The 21,207-nt window shown below is 42.8% G+C and overlaps 1 long non-coding RNA gene across 1 annotated transcript; it reads right to left on the reverse strand.

Annotated features, from left to right (window-relative positions):
• Window positions 1-16,160: 16,160 nt before the first annotated feature.
• LOC125533745 lies at window positions 16,161-17,716 on the reverse strand. The gene is made up of 2 exons (XR_007294349.1): window positions 17,111-17,716; window positions 16,161-16,391 (listed from the first exon to the last, which is right to left on the reverse strand). It is a non-coding gene; the product is annotated as an uncharacterized LOC125533745 (long non-coding RNA).
• Between the last annotated feature and the right edge of the window lie 3,491 nt (window positions 17,717-21,207).

A 21,207-nucleotide genomic window follows, 5' to 3' on the forward strand; every position in this document is an offset into this window, starting at 1 on the left:
CGCTTTGGGTAGCTCTTGGTGAGGCGATTGTCGCCGTACTTCGCTGCTGTGTTGAGTACTTTACTCCATCTGATTTGGAGTGTGTCCTGTGCAGCCTTGAGCCTTTGCTGCTGCTTTTTCAGACTCCTCGCGGTGGCAACAAGCCTTTGACGGGCATTCTTCTGCTCCGGGTGCCTGTCCGGCGTTGTGTCGTCCAGACTATTATCTTTGACAGAATTGGTTTGTTCGGTTTGATTCTCCGTATTGCCGTGGTCCGGCAGTGGTACGCCCTGCTCCAACGCTGGGTCTGTGTTATCGTTATTTCTGGCGAGGCGTGATTTGGGGTGGCGCTTGCGTCGCCGCTTTGACTGCTTCTCGAGGGAATAAGCCTTCGGTGCGTCCTTCCGTTCCTCATCGTCTTTTCGTGTGTCCACCATGTATACGTCATATGATGAAGTGGACGTCCAGCGCCCTGTGGGCGGTGGTTCCTCTTCGCCTCCCGCATCGTTGTCCATACTGTCGATGTCTTCGGAGTCGAAGTCGAGCATGTCGGTTGAGTCATCGACAGTGGCTATTAAGTGGGTGGTGGGTGGGCGTCGAATTTCTTTGTCGTCCACATCCCAATCCTGTTGGCCATAATACGGCCAGGGCTCTCCTGACAAAGAGAGAGACCTTAGTGAATTCAGAATGTCGCCGAAGGGCGAGTGCTGAAAGATGTCCGCAGCGGTGAATTTCATGATCGGCGCCCAATCGATTGATTGGCAGGGGCGCGGATGGTTCGGGGTCCGGAAGAGAGTCCGGCACCTTGGAGTCACGGGCTGCACGGAGATTTATGCTGGTGTTCGGCTCGATCGCCGTTGAGACTGCAACCCCTGAGGCGGTGTCTAACCACCCGTCCTTGATTGGCGCAGTTGGCTCCGAACTAAGGGTCGGAGCTGATGCGGGCGCGGCTTCTGGGGTACTGTTCGGCGGTAGAGCTAGGTCATACCCATCGCGACAGTGGGGCGCGCCCGGCTACGGCTCGAATCCGTCGAAGATCAAGCCTCCGCGGATGTCGGTCATGTAGTTCAAACTTCCAAATCTGACCTGATAGCCAGGGGCGTAGCTTTCAATCTGCTCCAGATGGCCAAGCGAATTAGCCCGCAGTGCAAAGCCGCCGAATACGAAGATCTGTCTAGGGAGAAAAGTCTCACCCTAGACCGCATCGCTATCAATGATAGTAGGAGCCATCAAGCCTAACGGCGATGACACAGAGGAACTCTCAATGAAAGCACAAATGTCGGTGTCAAAACCGGCGGATCTCGGGTAGGGGGTCCCGAACTGTGCGTCTAGGCCAGATGGTAACAAGAGGCAAGGGACACGAAGTTTTACCCAGGTTCCGGCCCTCTTGATGGAGGTAAAACCCTACGTCCTGCTTGATTAATATTGATGATATGGGTGTTACAAGAGTAGATCTACCACGAGATCAGAGAGGCTAAACCCTAGAAGCTAGCCTACGGTATGATTGTATGTTGTGATTGTTTTCCTACGAACTAAAACCCTTCGGTTTATATAGACACCGGAGAGGGTTAGGGTTACACAAGGTCGGTTACAAAGGAGGAGATATCCATATACGTATTGCCTAGCTTGCCTTCCACGCCAAGTAGAGTCCCATCCGGATACGAGACGAAGTCTTCAATCTTGTATCTTCATAGTCTAACAGTCCGGCCAATGGAGATAGTCCGGCTGTCCGGAGACCCCCTAATCCAGGACTCCCATAGTACACATCAATAACATGTATATCACATATACCTTTGGTATTGCTGGACTTCTTTTCCTCTAAGTACTTGGGGCAATTCCGCTTCCAGTGACCGTTTCCCTTGCAATAAAAGCACTCAGTCTCAGGCTTGGGTCCATTCTTTGACTTCTTCCCGGCAGATTGCTTACCGGGCTCGGCAACTCCCTTGCCGTCCTTCTTGAAGTTATTTTTACCCTTGCCTTTCTTGAACTTAGTGGTTTTATTCACCATCAACACTTGATGTTCCTTTTTGATTTCCACCTCCGCTGATTTCAGCATTGAATATACCTTGGGATTGGTCTTTTCCATCCCCTGCATATTGAAGTTCATCACAAAGCTCTTGTAGCTAGGTGGGAGCGACTGAAGGATTCTGTCAATGACTGCATCATCCGGGAGATTAACTCCTAGCTGAGACAAGCAGTTATGCAGCCCAGACATTTTGAGTATGTGCTCGCTGACAGAACTGCTCTCCTCCATCTTACAACTGTAGAACTTGTCAGAGACTTCATATCTCTCGACCCGGGCATTAGCTTGGAAAACCATTTTCAGCTCTTGGAACATCTCATATGCTCCGTGTTGCTCAAAACGCTTTTGGAGCCCCGGTTCTAAGCTGTAAAGCATGCCGCACTGAACCAGGGAGTAATCATCACTACATGTCTGCCAAGCGTTCATAACGTCTTGTTCTGCAGGGAAAACATGTGCTTCACATAGCGGTGCATCAAGGACATATGCTTTCCTGGCAGCTATGAGGATAATCCTCAGGTTATGGACCCAGTCCGTGTAGTTGCTGCCATCGTCTTTCAGCTTGGTTTTCTCTAGGAATGCGTTGAAGTTGAGGGCAACATTAGCGTGGGCCATTTGATCTAGATGACATATTGCAAAGATTTTAGACTAGTTCATGATAATTAAGTTCATCTAATCAAATTATTTAATGAACTCCCACTCAGACAGACATCCCTCTAGTCATCTAAGTGATACATGATCCGAGTCAACTAGGCCGTGTCCGATCATCACGTGAGACGGACTAGTCATCAACGGTGAACATCTTCATGTTGATCGTATCTTCTATACGAGTCATGTTCGACCTTTCAGTCTTCCGTGTTCTGAGGCCATGTCTGTACATGCTAGGCTCCTCAAGTCAACCTAAGTGTATTGCGTGTGTAAATCTGGCTTACACCCGTTGTATGCGAACGTTAGAACCTACCACACCCGATCATCACGTGGTGCTTCGTAACAACGGACCTTAGCAACGGTGCACAGTTAGGGGGAACGCTTTCTTGAAATTATTGTGAGGGGTCATCTTATTTACTACCGTCATTCTAAGCAAATAAGAAGCAAACACATGATAAACATCACATGCAATCAAATAGTGACATGATATGGCCAATAACATTTGCTCCTTTTGATCTCCATCTTCGGGGCGCCATGATCATTATCGTCACCGGCATCACACCATGATCTCCATCATCATGATCTCCATCATCGTGTCTTCATGAAGTTGTCTCGTCATCTATTACTTCTACTACTATGGCTAACGGTTTAGCAATAAAGTAAAGTAATTACATGACGTTTATGTTGACACGCAGGTCACAAATAAATTAAGACAACTCCTATGGCTCCTGCCGGTTGTCATACTCATCGACATGCAAGTCATGATTCCTATTACAAGAACATGATCAATCTCATACATCACATATATCATTCATCACATCCTTTTGGCCATATCACATCACATGGCACATGCTGCAAAAACAAGTTAGACGTCCTCTAATTGTTGTTGCAAGTTTTTACGTGGCTGCTATAGGTTTATAGCAAGAACGTTTCTTACCTATGCCAAAACCACAACGTGATATGCCAATTTATATTTACCCTTCATAAGGGCACTTTTCATCGAATCCGATCCGACTAAAGTGGGAGAGACAGACACCCGCTAGCCACCTTATGCAACTAGTGCATGCCAGTCGGTGGAACCAGTCTCACGTAAGCGTACGTGTAAGGTCGGTCCGGGCCGCTTCATCCCATGATGCCGCCGAATCAAGATAAGACTAGTAACGGCAAGTAAATTGACAAAATCAACGCCCACAACAACTTGTGTTCTACTTGTGCATAGAAACTACGCATAGACCTAGCTCATGATGCCACTGTTGCGGAACGTAGCAGAATTTCAAAATTTTCTACGCATCACCAAGATCAATCTATGGAGTCATCTAGAAATGAGGGAGAGGGGAGTGCATCTACATACCCTTGTAGATCGCGAGCGGAAGCGTTCAAGAGAACGGGGTTGATGGTGTCGTACTCGTCGTGATCCAAATCACCGATGAGCTAGCACCGAACGGACGGCACCTCCGCATTCAACACACGTACGGTTGGGAAGACGTCTCCTCCTTCTTGATCCAGCAAGGGGAAGGAGAGGTTGATGGAGATCCAGCAGCATGACGGCGTGGTGGTGAAGCAACGGTGATCTCGGCAGGGCTTCGCCAAGCTCCAACGAGAGAGAGAGAGAGAGAGAGAGGTGTTACGTGGGGAGAGGGTGGCGCCAGAGACTTGGTGCGGCTGCCCTCCCTCCCCCCACTATATATAGGGCCCCTAGGGGGGGCGCCGGCCCTAGGAGATGGGATCTCCAAGGGGGGCAGCGGCCAAGGGGGGGGACTTGCCCCCCAAGCCAAGTGGGGCGCCCCCCACCCCTAGGGTTTCCAACCCTAGGCGCAGGGGGAGGCCCATGGGGGGTGCACCAGCCCACCAGGGGCTGGTTCCCCTCCCACTTCAGCACATGGGTCCCTCCAGGATAGGTGGCCCCACCCGGTGGACCCTCGGGACCCTTCCGGTGGTCCTGGTACAATACCGATTACCCCTGAAACTTTCCCGATGGCCGAAACTGGACTTCCTATATATAAATCTTCACCTCCGGACCATTTCGGAACTCCTCGTGACGTCCGGGATCTCAGCCGGGACTCCGAACAACTTTCGGTTTACCGCATACTAATATCTCTAAAACCCTAGCGTCACCGAACCTTAAGTGTGTAGACCCTACAGGTTCGGGAGACACGCAGACATGACCGAGACGACTCTCCGGTCAATAACCAATAGCTGGATCTGGATACCCATGTTGGCTCCCACATGTTCCACAATGATCTCATCGGATGAACCACGATGTCGAGGATTCAATCAATCCCGTATACAATTCCCTTTGTCAATCGGTACGTTACTTGCCCGAGATTCGATCGTCGGTATTCCAATACCTCGTTCAATCTCGTTACCGGCAAGTCACTTTACTCGTTCCGTAATGCATGATCCCGTGACCAAACACTTGGTCACATTGAGCTCATTATGATGATGCATTACCGAGTGGGCCCAGAGATACCTCTCCGTCATACGGAGTGACAAATTCCAGTCTCGATCTGTGTCAACCCAACAGATACTTTCGGGGATACCTGTAGTATACCTTTATAGTCACCCAGTTACGTTGTGACGTTTGGTACACCCAAAGCACTCCTATGGCATCCGGGAGTTACACGATCTCATGGTCTAAGGAAATGATACTTGACATTGGAAAAGCTCTAGCAAACGAACTACACGATCTTGTGCTATGCTTAGGATTGGGTCTTGTCCATCACATCATTCTCCTAATGATGTGATCCCGTTATCAATGACATCCAATGTCCGTAGTCAGGAAACCGTGACTATCTATTAATCAACGAGCTAGTTAACTAGAGGCTTACTAGGGACATGTTATGGTCTATGTATTCACACATGCATTATGATTTCCAGATAACACAATTATAGCATGAAAAATAGACCATTATCATGAACAAGGAAATATAATAATAATCATTTTATTATTGCCTCTAGGGAATATTTCCAACAGGGATTGCCATGCAACGGATGCACTAGATCTATAAATGTATGAAAGCTCAACAAAAGAAACTAAGTGGGTGTGCATCCAACTTTCTTGCTCACGAAGACCTAGGGCACTTGAGGAGGCCCATTGTTGGAATATACAAGCCAAGTTCTATAATGAAAAATTCCCACTAGTATATGAAAATGACAAAACAAGAGACTCTCTATCATAAAGATCATGGTGCTACTTTGAAGCACAAGTGTGAAAAAAAGGATAGTAGCATTGCCCCTTTTTATTTATATTTTTTGGGCCTTCTTTTTTTATTTGGCCTTTCTCCCTTTTGGGGGGACAATGCTCTATTAATGATGATCATCACACTTCTATTTATTTACAACTCAATGATTACAACTCGATACTAGAACAATATATGACTCTATATGAATGCCTCCGACGGTGTACTGAGATGTGCAATGACTCATGAGTGACATGTATGAAAGAATTATGGACGGTGGCTTTGCCACAAATACGATGTCCACTACATGATCATGCAATGCAATATGACAATGATGATGCGTGTCATAATAAACGGAACGGTGGAAAGTTGCATGGCAGTATATCTCAGAATAGCTATGGAAATGCCATAATAGGTAGGTATGGTGGCTGTTTTGAGGAAGATATAAGGAGGTTTATGTGTGATAGAGCGTATCGTATCACGGGGTTTGGATGCACCGGCGAAATTTGCACCAATTCTCAAGGTGAGAAAGGGTAATGCACGGTACCGAAGAGGCTAGATATGATGGAAGGGTGAGAGTGCATATAATCCATGGACTCAATATTAGTCATAAAGAACTCACATACTTATTGCAAAAATCTACAATTCATCAAAAACCAAGAATTACACGCATGCTCCTAGGGGGATAGATTGGTAGGAAAAGACCATCGCTCGTCCCCGACCGCTACTCATAAGGAAAACAATCAAATAACACCTCATGTTTCAAATTTGTTACACACCGTTTACAATACGTGCATGCTACGGGACTTGCAACCTTCAACACAAGTATTTCTCAAATTCACAACTACTCAACTAGCACAACTTTAATATCACTATCTCCATATCTCAAAACAATCATCAAGTATCAAACTTCTCTTAGTATTCAATGCACTTATATGAAAGCTTTTTATTATGCCTAAAAGATAATTTCCATGTTGTTCTAAGGGAATCTCAAATTAATATAAGTGAAGCATGAGAGATCAATTAAAATAAAACCACCACCGTGCTCTAAAAGATATAAGTGAAGCACTAGAGCAAAAACTATATAGCTCAAAAGATATAAGTGAAGCACATAGAGTATTCTAATAAATTCCAATTAATGTGTGTCTCTCTCAAAAGGTGTGTACAGCAAGGATTATTGTGGTAAACTAAAAATCAAATACTCAAATCATACAAGACACTCCAATCAAAACACATATCATGTGGCGAATAAAAATATAGCTCCAAGTAAAGTTACCGATGAACGAAGACAAAAGAGGGGATGCCTTCCCGGCATCCCCAAGCTTAGGCTTTTTGGTGTCCTTGGATTTTTACCTTGGGGTGCCTTGGTCATCCCCAAGCTTAGGCTCTTTCCACTCCTTGTTCCATAATCCATCAAATCTTTACCCAAAACTTGAAAACTTCACAACACAAAACTTAACAGAAAATCTCGTGAGCCCCGTTAGCGAAAGAAAACAAAACACCACTTCAAGGTACTTTAATGAACTCATTATTTATTTATATTAGTGTTAACCTACTGTATTACAATTTCTCTATGGTTTATAAACTCTATTACTAGCCATAGATTCATCAAAATAAGCAAACAACACACGAAAAACAGAATCTGTCAAAAACAGAACAGCCTGTAGTAATCTGTAACTAACGCAAACTTCTGGAACCCCAAAAATTCTAAAATAAATTGCTGGACGTGAGGAATTTATCTATTAATCATCTGCAAAAATAATTAACTAAATATCACTCTCCAATAAAAAATGGCAGCAATTCTCGTGAGCGCTAAAATTTCTGCTTTTTACAGCAAGATCAAAAAGACTTCCCCCAAGTCTTCCCAACGGTTCTACTTGGCACAAACACTAATTAAACACAACCAAAACAAAGGCTAGATAAATTATTTATTTAATAACAGCAAGTCAAAATATTGGGTTGTCTCCCAATAAGCGCTTTTCTTTAAAGCCTTTTGGCTAGGCATTGATAATTTTAATGATGCTGACATGAAAGACAAGAATTGAAGCGCAAAGAGAGCATCATGAAACATGTGACAAACACATCTAATTCTAACATACTTCCTATGCATAGGAATCTTATTGGCAAACAAATTATCAAGGCAAGCAAAAACTAGCATATGCAAGGAAGCGGAAAGAAACAATAACAATCGCAACATAACGAGAGGTAATTTAGTAACTTGAAAATTTCTACCACCATATTTTCCTCTCTCACAATAATTACATGTAGGATCATAATCAGATTCAACAATATAGCTATCACAAAACATATTCTTAACACGATCCACATGTATGCAAAGTTGACACTCTTCCAAAATAGTGGGATTAACATTAACTAAAGTCATGACCTCTCCAAACCCACTTTTATCAAAAACTTCATAAGATTGAACATTCTCCAAATATGTGGGATCTAAAGTTGACACTCTTCCAAACCCACTTTCAATATTATTGCAAACATTATAATCAATCTCATATTCATCATGGGGCTTAAATAAATTTTCAAGATCATAAGAAGAATCACCCCAATCATGATCATTGCAACAAGTAGTAGACATAGCAAAACTAGCATCCCCAAGCTTAGGGTTTTGCATATTATAAGCACAATTGACATTAATAGAATTTATACTATCATCATTGTAATCATGCTTTCTATTCAAAGATCCATTGTGAATCACTCCATAAAGTACTTCATCACAATTTTCAGATCCACGAATTTCAAGCAAAACTTCATAAAGATAATCTAGTGCACAAAACTCACTAGCAATTGGTTCATCATAATTGGATCTCTTAAAAATATTAGCAAGCAGATAAGGATCCATAGATCTTAGGTTCTCTGTTTAGCAATAAATAAACAACTATTCCAACCAAACGAGGAAACGAGCCAAGTAAGACATCAAAGCAAATGGAAAGACGAACAAAAGAAGGGCGAATAGAACGGCATGGGTGAAGTGGGGGAGAGGAAAACGAGAGGCAAATGGCAAATAATGTAATGCGAGGGATAAGAGTTGTGATGGGTACTTGGTATGTCTTTACTTGGCGTAGATCTCCCTGGCAACGGTGCCAGAAATCCTTCTTGCTACCTCTTGAGCACTGCATTGGTTTTCCCTTGAAGAGGAAAGGGTGATGCAGCAAAGCAGCAGCTACCTCTTGAGCACTGCGTTGGTTTTCCCTTGAAGAGGAAAGGGTGATGCAGCAAAATAGCTTAAGTATTTCCCTCAGTTTTTGAGAACCAAGGTATCAATCCAGTAGGAGGCCACGCGCGAGTCCCTCGCACCTACACAAACAAATAAAATCCTCGCAACCAATGCAATAAAGGGGTTGTCAATATTGGTTGCTTCATCACGAACGATCCGGTCGCCGACGACTACTTCCCCGACGATGACTTCTTCCCCGACGTCCATGACCTCCTCGACGACATGGCGGGCGAGGACACCGACCCCAAGTCCAGTGCTTCTGCTGCTGCTGTCCCGTACGTGTTCTTCTCCTTTCTATTAGAAGTCCGGCTACAGTTCCTTGTTCCAGCATTTTCCCTAGATATATTAGACTCTATTTCATATATGCAACTTGCTATACTGTCTATTCTAGATATGTTTAGTTATAGTTCATATATGAAGATGTTGTTTACCTTCTCTTTGTCAAATCGCATGGCTTGTTTTATCACTACTATACTGGTCATGCTTTATCTAGTATTTCTGTTAATAAAATCATTTGGTAAATTGCTCATATTTCCAACAATCACATCACTCCCCTTGTTCCATGCGTGTTCCTTCTTTCTTGTATTATACAAATATATCCTCTATGACGAATCTACACAGCTCATGCTACGAGGGTGTTCGTTTCATTGCCAAAATTTTATGGAAAAATAACAACAGCTTATACAAATCTACACAGCTCATGCTACGAGGGTGTTGGTTTCATTGCCAAAATTTTATGGAAAAACAACAACAACTTATACAAATCTACACAACAAACCATCGTAGTTCGTATAAAAATGAACTACCGAAAAAGGAAAAAATGCACAAGGCTAGTTGTATTTTCGTCAGTGCAACTTATGCACCATTCTCGGCCGCGCGTAGAAATTTTAAAAAAGAGAAGTTTTCGCAATTACCTCTTGATCTGCTGCTGGTGTAGCCAGGTCGTTCCGTCAGCGGACGCAGTCCTCCTTGTTGGGATCTACAGCAGCAGCGGTGGTAGGGGGTCACGCTGCGTTGGGAGATGATGGGTATGTGTTGGTGTGGATGGGCTTGCTCTGGTCGGACAGAGCGTATAGATTACAAGTTTGTGGACCTTATGGATGGACGAGGTCGGCAGCGGGCCGGCGTTCTAGCTGAATCACGTTGGTGAGCAGGAGTGTACGGCGCCGCCGGCGGGTCGGGGGGGGTGACCTAATAGGCGAACAAGAGGATACCCTGTGCGCCAACATGACGTACCTATCGTTTCCCTGTCTTCCAGTGATCTGGGCATATGCACACTTGCGTGATGGGCCTGGCCCATATGCGGGCTGCTAGCACAGAAAAGGGTTCGAACCTTCAGAAAAGGGTTCTCCATGGATTCCCTGGAACCGCATGGGCCAAAGGCTGGTGGTCCAAGCCCTGGTGCACTGCGCGCTTGGCATCCTAGTTCTAACATGTTGCAGCCCGCCTGGTCCACTTTCTCTATAAGAGGAAAAATGCATCAAATGAAAAAACCAATGAAAATGCAAATGAGGTAAGAGGAGGGACCAGATCCCCACGCGAAGGAGCGCTTGTGATTGCATCTGCGCCAGTGAAACTTCTTATCTCACTACTATACTGGTCATGCTTTATCTAGTATTTCTGTTAATAAAAGCATTCGGTAAATTGCTCAAATTTCCAACAATCACATCACTCCCCTTGTTCCATGCGTGTTCCTTCTTTCTTGTATTATACGAATATATCCTCTACGATGAATCTACACAGCTCATGCTACGAGGGTGTTGGTTTCATTACCAAAATTTTATGGAAAAACAACAACTTATACAAATCTACACAGCTCATGCTACGAGGGTGTTGGTTTCATTGCCAAAATTTTATGGAAAAACAACAATAGCTTATACAAATCTACACAGCAAACCATCGTAGTTCGTATAAAAATGAACTACCGAAAAAGGGAAAAAATGCACAAGGCTAGTTGCATTTTCATCAGTGCAACTTATGCACCATTCTCGGCCGCGCGTAGATCTGGATTTGGGAATTTTAAAAAATATAAGTTTTCGCAATTACCTCTTGATCTGTTGCTGGTGCAGCCAGGTCGTTCCGTCGGCGGACGCAGTCCTCCTTGTTGGGATCTACAGCAACAACGGTGGTAGGGGATCACGCTGCGTTGGGAGATGATGGGTATGTGTTGGTGTGGATGGGCTTGCTCTGGTCAGACGGAGTGGATAGATTACAAGTTTGTGGACCTTCTGGATGGACGAGGTCGGCGGCGGGCCGGTGTTCAAGCTGAATCACGTTGGCGAGCAGGAGCGTACGGCACCGTCGGCGGGTCGGGTGTGTGTACGGGGGGGGGGTGTGGACCTAATAGGAGAATAGGAGGATACCCTATGCGCCAGCATGACATACCTATCGTTTCCCTTTCTTCCAGTGATCTGGGCATATGCACGCTTGCGTGATGGGCCTGGCCCATATGCGGGCTGCTAACACAGAAAAGGGTTCGAACCTTCAAAAAAGGGTTCTCCATGGATTTCCTGGAACCGCATGGGCAGAAGGCTGGTGGTCCAAGCCCTGGTGCACTGCGCGCTTGCCAGCCTAGTTCTGACATGTTGCGGCCCGCCTGGTCCACTATCTCTATAAGAGGAAAAATGCATCAAATGAAAAAAGCAATGAAAATGCAAATGAGGTAAGAGGAGGGACCAGATCCCCACGCGAATGGGCTCTTGTGATTGCACCAGCGAAACTTTTTATCTTTGCTTTTCCCTATATATATATATACATACATAAACAATATTCTGATCACGGGCACAACCTGATCTACCCCGCTAGTAGTACGTTGAACTTCCCTCTGAAATTGGTTGAACTTCCGCCAACATTGCCCATATGGGGCTTGCGATATATCGTTGGAAAGCTATGGACACCAATATCATGACCCAACTTAAATTATTGGCAAAATATAAGCGGTTTAAGAGCAGTTTTGAAAACCGTTTTTTCTTCGCACAAAAAACATGAATCGTATTTTTGATCACATTTCTAAACCGTTTATCGGAATGAGGCATATAATATGACGTTGAAAAGCTGCTGCAAAACCGCTCCTTCCACATGTTGAAAGTTTTCTCTAATTCCCTATGGTTAAATAGTAACATAAACACTATTCTAATCACGGGCACAACCTGATCTGCCCCGCTAGTAGTACGTTGAACTTCCCTATGAACTTGGTTGAACTTCCGCCAACATTGCCCATATGGGGCTTGCGATATACCGTTGGAAAGCTATGGACAACAATATCATGACCCAACTTAAATTTTTGGCAAAATATAAGCGGTTTAAGAGCAGTTTTGAAACCGTTTTTTCTTCACACAAAATACGTGAATCGTATTTTCGATCACATTTCTAAACCGTTTATCGGAATGAGGCATATAATATGACGTTGAAAAGTTGTTGCAAAACCGCTCCTTCCACATGTTGAAAGTTTTCTCTAATTCCCTATGGTTAAAGAGTAATTTGAAAAAACGTAAAATTTCGTAAACCGAACAGCTGAGTTCGTTTTTTCGATGTCATTTCTAAACGGCCAATCCAATGGAGGCATATGATATGGCGTTGGAAAGCTTATGAAAATGCGCTACTTTTTCATCTGGAAAGTTTTTTTTTCTAATTTTGAATTGTTTAAGAGTAATTTAGAAAATGGTCCAAGTCCTACCGAAATCATATTTTCGAGCTAATTTTTAACCGTGCGTCCGGATGCAGCAAATGATATGGCGTTGGAAATCTTGGACAAATGCGAAACTTTTTGGTATGTATTGTTTGTCCCAATTCTTTACGGTTTTAAGTCAGTTTTGAAAATGGCGAAAAAAGTATTTTCGCCATAATTTCTACAAACTTTATCGGAATGGGGCAAATAATATACCGCTGAAAAGCTACGGAAAACACAAAACTTTTTCATGTTGATGGTTTTCTCTGATTCCTAGCCGTTTTCAAGTAATTTCAAAAACGGTGGGATCATGTGTTCTGCCTTTATCGCGAAACAGATTCTTCGAAAATGCACCGCGTGAAGAACCTGAACTTCTCGTCACGTGTACCTGAACTTCACTCTGTTTTTTCACGTGCTTTTTTTGCTCGTAGATCTTCATCCACTACTTGTAGCTCTCCATCCACTCATCGAAATTGAGCAAGTGATATACCGGTGGAAAGCTGATGTAAACATGCAACTTTCCCGTGCTGATTGTTTTTCCGTACTCGCGACGATTTTAAAAGTTTTTCATGTCAAATTCATTCACTATAGTAGTCGAACTTCCTGCTGTTTTCACATTGAACTTCTGTGGCATATTTTTGTTTGTAATTTTCTTATCCATTTCGTCAGTGTTACACAAATGATATTGTTGTTGTACAAACCTCTCTCACAATTTTTTTAACTTTCTCCGACCAAGGACTTTAACTTACACAAATGATTTTCCTACCGTTTTGAAATAAATTAGAAAATGATGAGATCATGATTTCTGCCTTCATCGCGAATGGAAATGCACTGTGTGAAGTAGTTGAACTTCTCGGGCATGTCTGTTTGAATTTCACTCTGTTTTTGACGTGCTGTTTTTTGCAATGCGTGAAGTAGTTGAACTTCTGGGGCAAGTCTGTTTGAACTTCACTCTGTTTCACTCTGTTTCACTTTATTATATTTTCTTATATGAAATACACACCATTTAGTACGTGAACTTCCGGTTGTTATCACTTTTAACTTCTCTCTGGTTTGAGAGAATTATTTTAAAACACAAAAATAACATATTTTTAATTTTTTTGACATCTAAATACATGGTGAACCTCTCTCACAAGATTTTTTTAAAATTTTCCTCGCCGAGTACTTGAACTTCTAGCAACCATTTTTTCGTTTATGAGTTGTTTTTAAAAGTGCAAAAAATGGCGTTGTGTTTTTTATTTTTTGAACAGGTAAATCCTAGGTTTTAATAAACTCCGAACTTCTCTGTTATTTCAATTCGAACTTCATCTTTTCATATTTTGAGTAAAGAATTGTATTCAATTTTTATACGGGAAAAATCAAACATGGAAATATGAGGTGAACCTCTCTCGCAAGAATTTTTGAACTTCCCTGGATAGAGCACTTGAACTTCTTTCAACAAACCATTTATGCTTTTATTTTTTCTATATTTTTTATTCTCACCCGAAATGCATTCCGTGCAGTACTTGAACTTCTCGGTTTTTTCACTATGAACTTCTGACACATTTTTGTGTATACGTCGAATTACACGCAATTGAAAGTCGGACGTCCCGCAATATATATTCTGAACTGCTCACGGAGGTGCACGGATTGTAAATTCAAAGTTTATAAACTTCGAACTTATCTGTTATTTAAATTTGAACTTCTTAGTTCTATTTCCAAAAAATAGAAAATCAATTTTTTTAAGTAAACATTGAACAACTTTTTTCATGAATTGAACTAAATATATTTTTGTCTAGAAACGAGAAGAATTTGGTTCTTTTTTCATACATCGAGTAGCACCATTATTTTAATTTGAACTTCTTGCATTTATTCTTTTAGTAACAAGAAAAATCTGAGTTTTTAATTTCTTTGTTATAAAAATTTGAATTTCTTGGTTTCATTCTTGTAATAATAAGAAAAAAAACATAATTTTGAATAGACATCGAACTTCACCATTTTTTCAATTCAAACTTCCTAGTTTTATTCGTCGTCGTTTATGAGAAACTTTAAGGATGCTAAAATTGTGTTTCTTTTTTTGTGCATGTAAATCCCATGATTTTATAAATTTCGAACTTCCGTGTTATTTTAATTTGAACTTTTTAGTTTTTATTCTTAGAAAAATATAGTTTTTAAATGAACATCATTTTTTTTAAATGGACTTTATACTCTTATTTTATCCTAAAATATTAGTTTTTCGTATATTCAAACTACCCTGTTATTTTTATTCTAATGATTGGTTTTAATTTTAGTAACAACAAAAATTATAGTTTTTTTTGTAAATATCTAACTGCTCTATTTTTTTAATTTGGACTTCTTTGTTTATTTCTATTAGTAACATAAAAATCCTAGTTTTGTACTATATATTTGAACCAGCCCATTATTTGAATTCGAACTTCTAGAGTTTTTTTTATTTAGAAAGTGTTAAAATCCTTTTTTACATTTTTTGAAATGCTTTTGTTTTAGAAGTTTTTTTTAAATCGTTGCTTTTATGGTTATTTATGAAAATGCCAAAAATTGCATCAATCCTTTTAACTTGTAAATTCTATGTTTTTTATAAACTTCGAACTTTTCTGTTATTTTAATTTGAACTTCTAAGTTTATTTTTAGAAAAGAAAAAATATTAAGTAAACATGGAACAACATTTTTTGAATTAAATTAAATACACTTTTTTTAGAAACGGAAAAGGGTCTTTGTTTTTGTATATATCGAGCTGCTCCGTTATTTTAAATTGAACTTCTTGGTTTTATTCATTAGTAACAAAGGAAATTCTTAGTTTTTTATAAACATTGAACTTCTTGGTACTAGGTCTGTAATAACATCGAACCGGTCCATTATTTTTAATTTGAACTTTCTATGTTTTTATATAAACTGCTATGTTTATTTTTTTTAAAGGCAAATTCCATTTTTTGTAGAAATAGTGAACTCTTTTCGTTTTATTAGTTTTGACCTTCTTATTCTTTTTTTTAGAAACAGGGAAATTTCAATTTTCTTAAAAAAATTCTATCTTTTTTAGTTTAACTACTTTTGGTTTTGTTGTTAGAAATGGCATAATCCTATTTTTTGATAAAAAAACTGTTATTTTTAATTTTTTATTTGAACTTCTCTGTTTCATTTTTACGAAACGGGGAAATATATGTTTTTTACAATTTGTACTTCATTTTTTTTACAATTTGGACTTCTCAAAATTTTCTCGACGGACATCAAGTCAAGTTTTTCATAAGCCAAATAGAAAAACAATCAAACAAGAAAAAGATATATTTTAATTTTTTACTTGAGGCATAAACACTGTATCTTGAATTTTGGAACAGGCTTCATCAGACCGAGCAGTTGGTTTTGACTGAAACCTGAGCCAGCAGTTTTTACCCTATAAACTTGGTTGGTTTTAGTCTCTGAACACCCAATCACTCACCCAAGTTGCAAACAAAAATGTACACCCTTCCGATCTCAGATTTAATCAGGAGGACAAATGTAGCAGGCTACCAAATTAAAGCAACATGGACAAATGTAACAGGTCTAACATCTCTGTACATGTTTGTTTTGTAACAAAATTGCCAGCAATGGTTCACCAATACTTATTTCTTCTCGATACCTCGTCAGCTTCAGGTTGGTGGCCTATAGGAGTGTAGCTCCCATCTCCTTTTCTGTCTGCGCATCATCAACATGTGTGTTAGAAAAGGTTCATCATCTCGTTTTTAACCATATCTTTTTCTGAATGTTAAAAATGCGGCCATGGCTCAACTTGTACATAATCTTTAATAATCTACAAGAGCTCTTACAGAAAGACAACATGCTTTCGAGAAGCAATGGCATTTTCAGTTTTTGACTAAAATCGTAAAAACTCATCTCTGCATCTTGTAATGCAAATCATTACAGGAAACTAATTAGTAGCGCAAGTGAGCAGAAACAAGATATTAGAACTAAAATGCATTTTAGCAAGATTGATATGTCATCACCAGTTTCATATGTTCATAATCACTTCAGATAGATAAAAGTTGCGTCTCTTTCGGCAGCTGCACGAACACCATCATTGTGCCCACTGCCGCGGCCACTGCCAATAAGCAAGATGGCTCATGGATCTTCAGCTAGCTAGCAACTTAAACTGCAGACCTCATCCAAACACGACATTCAGGCTTTCACAAAGTAAACCATGTCCATTCACCTAGACTCCACAGCAAACACAAAATGTGTGCTCCCAAATCTCTCTTACACCCAGTTTCAATTTTCACCATGCATTATAGCCACCGGCGGCCGTGCTATCGCTACCATTTTTATTCGAACTACTATGAGTAATCTACGACCTTCCATGGATGCTCTACTGCTACATGATGGTGAACAACAGGAGCATCAAAGAAAGTAGGACTCACCAGTCGACAAGCTCGTTGGAGTTGTGCTCTCGGGATGGAGGAGGGAATAGGTTGGAATCCCGCTCACCTCGCACGACAGTGGTGAACGGCTGCAACTAGAGACAGTGGCCTGCGACGAAACAATGTGGGCTGGAGGATGTGGCACGCGGCGACACGTGGGTGGCGGAGGCGGCGCTGCCTTCGACCGAGCAGATGGCTGCTGCATGGTCGTCCAGGGCCAGGGATCCATTGGGGACGGTCAGTGTTGAAGATCTCGGCGTTGGTGTCGCGCCTCACCGGGAGGAGGTCCGGGCATGGAAGCGTCGGCTGGGTTGGGTCGCTGATGCCGGCGGGAGGGTGGGTTGGCGGCGCGCGGCGCGATCTGGCGGGGAGCTGGCTGCCGCATGGTGGCGCGCGGCGGATCCGGGGAGGCGCCGGTGGTTGGGGAGGAGGCGGCGGCGCGCCGGGAGGAGGTGCGTCGGCGGTGCCAGGAGGAGGGGGCACCGAGCCAGGAGGAGGAGGGGGCTGCGGCGCGACGGAAGTGGCACGACGGTGGGGATCTGGGAGGTTGCCGCGGCAGCGGGCGATCGGGGCGGGCAGTTCGTGGCCTGGTGGGGTTTTTTTAGCTGCTGGTTTGGCAGGTTCGGGAATATCTGATCGGGCCCTTATATGGCGCGCCGTGATCCGAATAACTATTCTATCAGAATAACTATTCTGATAACACTTCCGCATTGCATGCTCAACGCTAGGGCACTGCATTTTTTTTAGCAAGAGCACTGCATTATAGAGACTAATGAACTTTCTGCCGTAAAAAACTATACGCAGTGTTTTTTCGGTACTGTTTTTGCTCTAGTTTTTTAACCATTTATCGGAACGAGGCGTATGATATACAGTTGGAAAGTTATGGATTAAGCGCAACTTCGCCATGTTGAACACTTTCCGAGATTCCTCACGGTTTAAGAAAATTTTTGAAAATGGTGTGGCCCATGACGAGTGGCAGCGAGCGTTTTTTCGCGTTTTTTTTTCTAAACCACTCGTCGGAATGAAGCAAACGATACACCGTTGGATAGATATCATCGAGGCGCATCTTTTTCATAACTATTTTTTTCTCTAATTAGTTACAGTTTAATAGCAGTTTCGAATTTACTAAATCACGGAATTCTGTTTTCCAAAAAAATTCAATTTTCGGTACCATTTTCGCTTCAGTTTTCTAACCGTTTCTCGAAACAAGGCGTGTAATATACCGTTGAAAAGCTATGGGCGAGGCGCAACTTTCATATGTTGAAATGTTTTTGAAATTCCTTATGGTTTTAAGTTAATTTTGAAAATCGTGCGGCGAACAACGAGTGGCAGCAGCCGTTTTTCGTGAAATTTTCACAAACCGCTGGTCGAAATGATTCAAATTATACGTCGTCGGAAAGATATTGATGAGGCGCAACTTTTTCATGTAGAACACTTCCGCTAATTCCTTATGGTTTAAGAGCAGTTTTTATTTTACAAAAATACGGACACTCTGTTTTTTGCGACACCCAAATCGTCGTGTGCACTGCATCAGACAAACGAGTGCGCTGCTTTAGACTGAAAACCGCACTGCATCTGACAGACTGAAAATTGTCATGCGTACGCGACGAACAAAGTGCACTGCTTGAGATAGATGGGTGCACTGCTTCAGACCGAAACCGCAATGCATCAAAACAGACTGAAAATCAGTATAGTACGCGACAACGAAGTGCAGTGCATCAGATGGATCAGTGCACTGCTTTAGACCGAAACCGCACTGCGTCAAGCGGAGTGAAAATCATCGTGTGTACGCGAAAACGAAGTGCACTGCAACTCCCAATGCAATTTTACTTTCGTGTGCACTGTAATAAGGGAACCACAAACTTTTTAACAATGAATTACAATAATTATGAAAAATGTACTTCTTCAGTTCACCGAGCGCACTGCTTTTTACAAAGAAAAGATTTTACAAACGGAGTAAACCCCACAATGCAGTGTAACAAAATTGGATCCCTTTCCTTTCTTCTTCTGTTCCCCATCACACACGACTCATCTGGGACCGTCGGGGGCTCTTCTCGTGCACTACGGGAGAGGAGGAGAACTAGAGAGGGGGTCAGGGCAGACGGTGGCCGCGCCGTCGGGGGCAGATGCCCTACGGCTCGTCGCGGGAGGAGCCGAGCACTGCAATGCCCATGCAACTGCACAACAGGCCCGACGCAAACGAACTGCATGCTGACATGGCGTGGTATCAGCAGCAACTCGTCTTTCCAACAAAAAGCAACAAAAATGAACCTTCAAGGAGAGGACGCTCGAGGCCGGTGCTTGCTGCACCGTGGCTGACGACGAGCGAGGCTGACAGAGGCAAGTGGTGGCCGCCGAACCTGCACGAAGACAGGGGCCCGGACCGAGCTGCACGGGGCCCGCGACCGAGTTGCACGTGGTGGGGTGGCGCCCAAGTACCCACGGATGGCGCAGATGAGGATCTCGTCGGAGACCGCCACGGGGAGAGGGCTCGTCGTCGACTTGATCCAGATCGAGGACGAATGGCGGTTCCGGGCGTGGGGGATGGGTGACGCCGGGCAGGGGCGGCGCGAGACCAGCCCGAGGGGCACCAGGAGGTGCGGCCAACTGCGGCGCCGACGGGGGAAGAAGCCGGATTCGGGTAGGGCGGCACCGGCGGGGGAAGAAGCCGGATTCGGGTGGGGCGGCGCCGGCGAGGGAAGAAGGTGGATGGGGGGAGGGCGACGCCGGTGGGGGTTGGGTTGGGTCGCTGATGCCGGCGAGGGAAGAAGGTGGATGGGGGGAGGGCGACGCCGGTGGGGGCAGAAGGTGGATCGGGGGAGGGCGGCGCTGAAGGGGCAGAAGGTGGATCGGGGGGTGGGGAATCGTGGCAGATGGGAGGTGGGGTGCGCCGGAGAGGAGGCAAGTGGGGTTGGTGGGAAGGAATCGTGGGTGTGGGGGGCGAGTGGTGGTGTTATCAAAATAAGCGAGAAGTGTTATTAGAATAAGATTTTAGAGGGTATTATCATAATAGACCCACCCTATATATATATATTATTCAGCCTAAGTTCGCTTGGTTTGACTTTTCAAAAAATTCTATACATACTACATTACGAAATAGAGGTAGTATCATTTTGGAAATGGTTGAATTTCAAATATCAAAACTTACGTAAAACCTCCATGACACTTACTTATCATGTTCGACTTGTTTTTATAGAGATTCACGTGTGGGTAGAGTTTCATTAATGTTGTTGTGATGTTCCATAATGATCGGAAATTCAATTTGGCTCCCAGGGCCAAAAAAATTTAAATGTCAAAAAATTTGAGAAACTTTTTTCTGATCTTTGTCACATACAAATGCTATCTATAAATTTTGAGGCAAGAAGGTTAAGCATTTTGGCCTACGCAATAAAATAAAATAAATCAAAGACAAAATGTCAACCAAATTAGTTTTTTCACCGACAAAACACCGCTGGTGCGTTTCACATGAAAATTGTCAAATCTGCTTGCGACACCAACACGACCATCTACAATTTTTTTCAGAATTTTTTTGGAAACATTTACTATTTTTTGGGGGTACTATTCACCCTGCAGCATGTGCTCCTGGGTGCCAAAACGCCACTCCCCATAATGATTCACTGTGTTTTCCAAATGGTTTTGTATAGTTTTAATAAAACTGGCCAAAGCTTTTGAGAAATTTATGAAATATCATCGAAATCAATATTAAAAGAAAACATTGAAAGTTGAAACATATTTAAAAGTCAGCTTAAAACCGTGAACATTTGAGAGCCAACCACTTGTTGGGTGGTTAGTGTGGGTACTTGTTCATGCAACCCAATGAGGATCAAACCCCAAGATTTTACAGCATGTGTTTCTCATCCTTAAGCGGCTTATACTTTTTCATTGGGAAGCAATAATCCGGACGATAGCAAAACTCATATGGTAATTACCACCCTTGTCACGTTTACGTTTGTCATTCATCCAATCACCACCCTTGTCACGAGCAACAAAGTTGGCAGAGGTGTTGCTAGGGCTTAGCCATGAAGAGCGACATCATTGTGTTTCTTGTAAATCTCATAGGTCAAGAGCTATGAGAAAATCTCGTCCGACGTTACGGG

The sequence above is a fragment of the Triticum urartu genome, chromosome 2 (genome assembly GCF_003073215.2).
Source record: "Triticum urartu cultivar G1812 chromosome 2, Tu2.1, whole genome shotgun sequence".
In the NCBI taxonomy this organism is placed as follows: Eukaryota; Viridiplantae; Streptophyta; class Magnoliopsida; order Poales; family Poaceae; genus Triticum; species Triticum urartu.